The sequence below is a fragment of the Furipterus horrens genome, unplaced genomic scaffold (assembly GCF_987537825.1).
Source record: "Furipterus horrens unplaced genomic scaffold, mFurHor1.1.pri manual_scaffold_10, whole genome shotgun sequence".
Taxonomy (NCBI): Eukaryota; Metazoa; Chordata; class Mammalia; order Chiroptera; family Furipteridae; genus Furipterus; species Furipterus horrens.
Genome location: NW_028327180.1, coordinates 27,079,908 through 27,086,290, shown reverse-complemented (window position 1 = coordinate 27,086,290; position 6,383 = coordinate 27,079,908). Strand labels below are relative to the sequence as shown.

Sequence of the window (6,383 nt, the reverse complement as noted above, 5' to 3'; positions counted from 1 at the left end):
ATAGGTAGGATCTTTGCAGATGTAATTAGTAAGGTTAGAATGAGGTCATACAGGAGTAAGAGGCTCCTTATAAAAAAGGAAAATTTAGACTCAGACATGCATTCAGACAGAACATCATGTAAAGATGAAGACAGAGATCAGAGATACTTCTGCAAGCCAGAAGTCACTTCGCTAACATAACAAAAGATACCTTTGTCACTCTCCTCATTTAGGGAATTCAAGGATTTTAGGAGCTCTGCCTGGAACAGTGGACTTACACCAAATATCTATTTTTTTTATTACAAACCACAATATCACAGTACCTCATTTTAAGAGTCTCGTAACAGAATCTAATAGAATCACTTTTCTATGGAAGTATATCAGAGCAATATCAGGAAATCTAAAAATTATTCTATCAATGAACTTAAAATTAGAACATTAACATATTGTAAGGTTAATAAACAAAGTAAAAGAAAAACAAATAAGTTTTGAAAGATAAAGGAAATGGTAAGGCCCAATAATTTGTCATCAAAAGTAGTCTTCATGGAACCAAGAACAGTAACTTTTTATATTTTAACATCAACAGCAACAACCGAATTATCAGATGATGGACCACGTTTATAAATATATATAATTCAGTATTCGCCAGTTCTCAAATGCTTTGTTTAATGTAGTTGCACACATATTGTTCTTCCTTTGTGGCCCACACCACTTCACATTGTATACTAGAAAGCCCTTATGTGACACCTCTCCTGCGATATCAGATGCTTGGGTGTAGAATCATTTCAATGTGCTTCCCTGAATTCAGAACCGCCATTCAAGTGTTAAGCCCTCTCTCTATAAATGTTCACAGAATAGAGTGTTTACTTGATGGCATGAACTTTGAATAAGTCCTCCAGAGAGCCAAACTGCAGTGTGATTTTCCATGTGTGAATTTTGTGTCTTTGTTTTATGTACAACATCTCTCTCATTCCATATCTAAAAAACAGAAATGTAAACTAAGTGGGTTTAAGATACCTTCAAGTTCTAACTTTGATTTGTAAGCAGCCCTCTTTGACACCACTGACTTTCTTCTGTAAGCCTTTCTGGACAGACTATTTCTCTCTTACTAGCTTTCCCATTGCTTTGAATATGCGTGTCTTTAAACAAAGAAATGGGTTCTGTGTGTATATTTATCATTTGTAATTGTCTGTGTTTAGTCTCTCCTGTGAGAGCTGGTACCAACATTATAAGCTTTTATTCTCCTCCTAACATTTGAGTAAGTGTCAGTTGCCTTGAAAAACTAACTTGTTAGTTGTTTCTTCGTCTTTTTTTAACTAAAAGGAGGTTTCTCTAACTTGTTGCCAGGAGAATTTAATGTATCAGATGGCAACTTTTCTGAGACCAGTTCCTCTCTTCATCATAGACTTCATTTTAGAATATCACTGCTCACAGAAGTTGTCACAATACTCAGGATGACGGGGAAAAGGATGGGATCCACAGGCCATGCTCCAAAGCTTGTAATCAAATGCTCCCGGCAATGTGACAGGCTGTGCAGCAGACCTCTGCAGCTGGGGCATGCTGAGAGCGGAAAGCTGCCTTCCAGCTTTTCTTTTCACAGATGAAAAAATAAGCTGCACTTTGTAGCCTGGTGAAAGCAAAAACTGTCCTCCCAGAAACAATATTCCCTGACCAATTTCCATTACAGTTTTAGTTATGAAATGTGTGTGTGAATTATTGGAACAGTTAGCTTAGTGTTTACAAATATGATCACTACCGATTGTACAAAGGATTTTATATATATTTCAACATCTTATCCAGGACCTTTGAATGTCACTTGCTTTCTAGAGATAAGTGGGTCTAATTCTCTTATTTTTCTACACAGACGCCAAAGAATTTGTCCTTGATTGACCACGAGAGAAATGATGGATGAAGGAGAGACAGGTAAGCAGACAAAAGAAAGAATGTGAGCAGAAAAAGGGAGAGATGTATAACTGTTTAAGTTTATATGCTAAGAATGATGCAGGGAGGACAGAATCCTAGGGAAATAAATGCATTCTGGTAGTCCCAATAATGGGGAGAAGAACATATTATGTTCTTCAATCTTAGGGAACTGATAAAGGTAATTGCAGGAAAGTACCATTTTTCTGGAAAGTGCCTGTGTACTTGTGAATAAATATCTTACAGCATTTTTAGATATATTCCCCATGTGGGAATTTTTCAAACTGTCACTGTATCCCTTTAGAGAACAGCCCATTTAGCAGATGGGGCTCTAATAAATAGATGGAACTGCCATTTAATGTTTTTACTGTATTTTTTCCATTTCCATTTATGCCCCTTATACCCACCCTTCTTTAAGTCTAAATATTTATGAATAAAGCTTGAAATAGCATTTGCTTTTTTGAGAGCTTCTTCGTTAGAGTAATTTACTTTAAACGTAAAATATCTGTAGTTCTTTGTCACAAGCCCCACTCTGTATTTATGCAGAAGCTTCTGTGGCCTAAATTGAGTGTTGTATTTTCATCCATGCATTCTCCTTAATTTAATCTTCCTCTTTCAGCTATCATTTCAAGCTGTTGGTTCAGTGGTGGTGAATCTGCAATTTACTTCCAACAATGTATTACAGTGAAAATTGCAATCTTCCTGCAGATTAACGGTAAGAGATCATTATCCTTGAATTTTGGGCCCTTCATGGAGATTAGTGCATGGTTGGTGCCAGCAGGTGTTAGACAACATTAAAAAAAATCTGATTTGCTTATTAAAAATAGTTGGATAAATACCAAAATAATTGCACAGTGTTACAGCTGAGTCCATCGATATCTATAAACATAATTTTTAAGTTTCTTTTAAAGTCTTTTCATTTTATTTTTATTGGATTTTAAAAGAATTATTATTTCTCATTATTTTTATGAATTTGTCTCGCTGGTCTGATGCCAAAAGCTGGATCGTGTGCTGTCGATCGTGGATGGCTCTGCTGGGCTGTGACTCATACCCTAAATTAAGAGATGGCTCCGAACGTTATCTCAAGGGGAAGTTCTGCTTCTGCATCTGAGCTACAAATTAAGATACAGACTTTGAAAAAGATGCTAGCTAGGGCTTGAAGAACATGTTCAAGGACGGAAGTGTAGAAAAGACAAGCTGTTGTTGATGGATCCAAAAGGAGATCTAAATGCTGGCTTATAGGCAATGTGTCCTTCACAGGAAAAAGGACAGGCAGACCCCAGGGAAAGGGTGCAAGTTTTTGTTGTTCTTGATTCTTGTTTGTTTTTGGTTTTTAAAAATATACCTAACTTTCAGCATTATACACATGTTTTATGGTCTTGATTTTAGTCGTGCTAATGAAAATATCTTACTTCTGTATAGTTTTGAGTCAGTTTCTTCTGCTTTTGTCTGAGAAATCAAAAGCTATTGTGTGCAAGCATTTTTGCCCACTGTTTTTGTATTCAAGCATCTCTATTTTTACATTTTTGTCCTTCCTTTCTGGGTTCAAGCCTTCTCACAGCTCTCTCCTCGTACTTTGCCCTCTAATGGATGAATATGAGAAATTTGTTTAAAAGGGCTTGTTGAAAAAATGTTAGCTGCCTCACTACCATATCAGTTTAAAGTCAAAATTGCACTCTGGTCCATTTTTGTTACATGTTTTTATTGGTTTTGTTATTGTTGTTTGATTTTTGTTTCTCTGTGATATGAAAAAAAAAAATCTGCCCCTTTTAAAAATTAAAAAAAATAATTTTGTCTGACCTACAGGTCTACTAATATTGAAATGAATTAGATGTTATTATAAAATATTTGCTAGAAGGAAAAGACCTTTTCCCTTGGAGGGTGGAAAACAATAGGATTAATCAAAGGGATTAATAATAATGACAATGGCTATGGATATGAACCAAACATTAATGTGACTCTCCTTGGGAAATAGAAATGACCATGGCTTTCTGATACCTTTTAATAAAATGAAGAAGAGAGAAGAGCTGCCTTCCAGGATTTTTATACTAGAGGTTGAAGTTCAGAAATGGTAGAGCCAGTGATTGCCTTCAGAATGAGGTTTCTAAGAAAAGATTATGAATAAGCTAAAAGTCACTTCTGTCGGAATCTTGAGATAAAAATTAAAAATGAATTAGACACAGATTGGTGACAAGTGACAGTTTGTAAAAGCCACTTAATTATAACTGTATAAGTTCTAAGACTGATTTTCAAGGTACCTCTTATCCTTCTCCTAATGTTTTCCATTTACCCCAAATGAGTTTTTCCCTCACCTCACACGTTGCGCATATTTCAAAAGCAGAATCAGGCACAGTACGTACGACTTAATCTCAACCCATACAGGCTTGCCCCTCCCGGGTTTCCGGAAGAAAGTTTCTGTATTTGACTACGAGTAAATGTAGCTCTTTGTAGAATCCCTAGCCTTTCCATCGTCATGATATGATTCATAAAAGACAAGAATGACTGTGGCTTCACGTGATTTTGGTGAGCGTGAGCTTAATCACTGCTGAGGTTCTCTGTTTAGAATAGAAGCGACAATGATTACCTGGTTAGTAGTTCAGGTACTTCCCAGTCCTCGCTCTGTGATGGTCCTCAGTGCCCCTCTGCTCAGGTCACCCTTTCCCAACACAAACTACACAGGGACCAATTTGATCAAGTAATTTTCAAAGATGAGTGAAGCTCCGGGGTAGTGGATCAAGGTGTATTTATATGTCATCACACTGCTATGAACTTTGAGTCATTGTGAATCAGCCTGGGGATATTTTTAAGGCTGACAGGTCTCCCTCTCACCAGTGACACTCCTGGAAGAACAGCTCTCTTGAAGTATTACATCCCGTCCTACAAATTTACATGGCTAGAGATGACTCCCTTTAGTCTTCAAAATGCTCCTAAATGACAGCAGTTATATAACCTGCTAGAGATTTTGAAAGTGCTCTTTTGGAGAGTGAATTTTGTTCTCCACCATTTTAGCGTACTGATTTATTTATCAGTTTGACCCAAATAAGTAGTGGTTCTTAAATTTTCTGAATCATGGACTTTTTTTTTACAGGTCTGGTGGAAATTATAGCTGTTTACTTCAGAAAAATTCACAGAATGCACATAGAAAATATTATACTGAATTTCACATTATTATGAACTACCCAGAGTATATCCATGAGATTCCAAAGAAACTGTGCCACAGATATTTCAGATGTATGGAGAGCTTGTGTCTAGAAAGGACAGTTCTGAAAAGTTTCCCTTCTGGGAAATTGAGGGTTGATGTTCACCCATAAAGCAGTGCTGGCTGTTCACCATTAGCACCTGGTTTGACTCTTGGACATCTATTCTGAGAGGACAGTGTGACTTCCTATTTTTAGGTGCATTACTTTTGTCCTTTTATACAGGAAACATCTTTCTATGAACATGGCTGGAGAGAAAGGCCAAGGTTAAGAGAACATGATGGGTACCATGGATGATGGAGAGGAAATTAGAGAGCACAGCACTAATCTCAGCCTTCTGGGCGGTGACCCACTCTCGGAAAGAACATGCATAAGTGTTGGGCTTCAGGTCCCCAGGCGTGCTATCTTAATTGCAAAATGGCCCCAGTTCCCCACTCCACCCCCATTCCCTTCTGTATTCATATTCTTTGCAATGTGATTTTGCAGGCTTTTCAATCATGAAGTGGACTCAATTTCTATAGTCCCTAAATCTGGCCTAAACTTATAATTTGCTTTAGCCAATTGAATATGGCAGAAGTGACAATGTGCCAGTTTTGAGACTGAGCCTCAAGATATCTCCCCACCCCCACCTTCTCTCTCACTCTTGCTCTTTCTCTCCTCAATCCCTGACAAAAAAATAAAATAAAATAAATATCCTCAGACTAACCTGTTGGAGGATGAGGCCTGGTTAGGTGTTCCAGAACATTGATCTGAGGTCAGAGAAGCTACCTAGCTGACCTGAAGCTGACAATAATTTGATGAATGAATTTTGTTGACTCTAGTTTAGATTCCTAGAATGACCCAGATAATCTATAGACACAAGAGCAAAAATGAAGTGTGACAGGTCTCTGAGGTTTACTGGTTGTTTATTATGCAGCATTATTACGGAATTAGATAATTCATACACCCAGGCTGGTTGGATATGGATCCTAAAATGGACGCATCTTCCTGACAAATTTTGATATCAGATTGAAGTGATATGAGAAATAGGGAATCATCTCTCCTAGAAATGTAATCCTAGGCTTGGCAAGCTCCAGCAGAACATTCATTCAAAATTATTGTTCCCAGAATCTCATTAGGCCTGAGGGTACAGTAGGAAGCATAGTTCTAAAGATCATCTTCCAGTGGACCTGGACTTGAATTTAGTTCAAACCTGTAGCCCTAATTTACTGAAACCAATTGGCACATTCATGCTTTTGGATATCCTCTATTCCCAGCTAGAACTGTATTTGACTGGCATTTTTTGAA

At 37.4% G+C, this 6,383-nt stretch overlaps 1 long non-coding RNA gene across 1 annotated transcript; it reads left to right on the top strand.

Annotated features, from left to right (window-relative positions):
* Positions 1-1,784: 1,784 nt before the first annotated feature.
* LOC149999400 (uncharacterized) lies at positions 1,785-3,156 on the top strand. Its single transcript, XR_016513296.1, has 3 exons — positions 1,785-1,902; positions 2,519-2,614; positions 2,899-3,156. It is a non-coding gene; the product is annotated as an uncharacterized LOC149999400 (long non-coding RNA).
* The last annotated feature ends 3,227 nt before the right edge of the window (positions 3,157-6,383 follow it).